Source organism: Polyodon spathula, unplaced genomic scaffold (assembly GCF_017654505.1).
Source record: "Polyodon spathula isolate WHYD16114869_AA unplaced genomic scaffold, ASM1765450v1 scaffolds_3596, whole genome shotgun sequence".
NCBI classification, from domain to species: Eukaryota; Metazoa; Chordata; class Actinopteri; order Acipenseriformes; family Polyodontidae; genus Polyodon; species Polyodon spathula.
In genome coordinates this window covers 1-2,500 of record NW_024475056.1, presented here as the reverse complement: position 1 = coordinate 2,500, position 2,500 = coordinate 1, and positions in this window count along the sequence as shown.

The following is a 2,500-nucleotide window of genomic DNA, read 5'->3' as shown; positions in this document are numbered from 1 at the left end:
CAAGTGAAAAAAAAAATTCTAGAAATTTGTAGAAAATTAATTAAAAATAAAAACTGAAATAGCTTGGTTGGATAAGTGTCCACCCCCTTGTAATAGCAATCCTAAATTAGCTCAGGTGTAACCAATCGTCTTCAAAATCACACACAGTGTTAAGTGGCCGCAAACTGTGCTAAATTGTAGTGATTTATCCAATTATGATCTTTCATTTTAGTATTTTAAATTTTTCCCAATAAAAGCTTTTTGACCCTTAACAGTATGGGAAAAAACATCCTCATTTAAATGCATGAAACTCTGAGGCACTGACACAACAAAATGTGAAAAAAGTTCAAAGGGGTGTAGACTTTCTATAAACTCTGTATATTGTATATATAATTCCATAGATGTATATATATATATATATATATATATATATATATATATATATATATATATATATATATATATATATATATAATACTGCAGTAGTGACGTTAACTCGGCATACTTGACCTTTGACCCATATTTGACTCCAGTACATCCTGACCACTTGTAAACAAAATGACTTGTTTTAAATCATAAGACAACACCCACAATTCGTGGTTTTTAGGCACTTTTAACAAATCTGTCTCTGTGAAGATTTATAATCATCATCCAAGAACGACAGTAACAACCAAGCAAATGAGACAGATAATATTTGACTCTGACAGTGACTAAAAAATAAAAAAGCATACCTCATTTTAACCATTTCCTTAAAAATATGTTATTGTTTGGTGTTCAGTATCTACCCAGTTTAAATCCACCATTCCTGAATTATCAAAATAATTAAATTTAAGATTCTTTAATACTGACTTAATGAATAATAATAATAACATAAATTAAATTCACTTGCAATGTGAACCATATCACCTTTTTATTTTCTTTTTTTATCACACATAATATCCATGTTTTATAAAAAATAATAGACTGGCTTCAGCGAGTTAAAGGAAAATAATTCCATCTCGGGTTTCTGTGACAGTTTACAAACTACTCAACCTAACAGTCTCATAGTTTATGACGTCACATAAACCAGAGATGGAATTATTTTCCTTTAACTCACTGAAGCCCATCCATCCATCCATACATCCATCTATGAGTACGGCACGGGTATCCGAAAACCCATGTACCCGTCAGGTTTTAAATTACCTGGCCCAAACCCGGGTCTCTTTTTACTACCCAGGTATTAATTATTAATTTGTCAATTTAAAGAAAATGTGACAATGCAGTTGTATGTGGGGGCCTCCAGCCGGCGTAATAAAGACCACATTAAAGCAAGCTTTGTATTAGCAGCAAGTACACCTCATAATAACAGCGTGATTATTCTTCCCAGGAACAAAATCGAAATGAAAACATCATACCAACATCCTTTAAGTCAGTGATAACTCTTACTTATCCATTAATAATAACAATAATAACAACAACAGCTGTGTGGCTTCCAATACAGAAGCTTTATCTACAGTTATTATGCAGAGATAGTTTCTTACTAAAAAAGGTAAAATAAGTAAACAAATAACTAATGTACTGTGAGCGGTGCTCCCCAGAAAACAGACAGAAAACCATAAAGAATTTGATTTTAATGAAGTAGATTTACTAAGAAAATGCATACGCACTACAAGATGCATAAGGTGCCAAGTACAAGATTAAATCAGCATTAGAAAAACAATCATAATGCTTTGCTTGGATGCCATGTTAATGTAAGACATTTTTACGTTATCAGATTTGGAGGACTGCACCTTTAAGTTTGGTTTTGGACTATTGGGATTGCTAAAGGGAGAATAATGTTAGAAAAACCAGATGTGACAAAAACAGGTAAACAGGAAAAGTGATAGAAAGAGAAAGAGCAGCAAGACATACTCCTTGCATATACTTTTGTTTTGTGTAAACTACGCTGTGTTCTGATTGAGAAAATAAATAAAACCTCTATTACTGGAACCATTGCATCACCATGAATCAATACAAGTACAACATTAAATTAACAACAACTGAATATGGCCAATAGATGTCGCAAAGAATCCAGTGTATGAATCACATTTAACATAACTATACAAACTGAGATTTTGTTATTATTATTTCAATGTTTCCACCACTGAAAAAGGTTACTCAAGTCTACAGAGCAAGAGACTTTTTTTTCTTTTCTTTAAATCATTACCGGAAAAAGACCTGGTTATCCAGGTATTTTTCACGGCAGGTACCTGCTTCCTGATTTTCTACCCGTGCTGACCTCTATATACACAAACACACATACACAGTTGTAGTCAAAACACATAATTGTGAGAAAAATCTTTTGTAGCAAGTTTTGCTTTTGTTGATGAGGAAAAAAAAGTTACAAGAAAGAGATAGTCATACCCTGACAAGGAAAATTACTACAACCCACAAAAAGATCTGACCAAATTCAATGTGAAAAATGTGCAAAATCAGACAGGAGGCACTTTTTCACGGCACTGTGTGTGTGTGTATCTACTATTATATATATATATATATATAC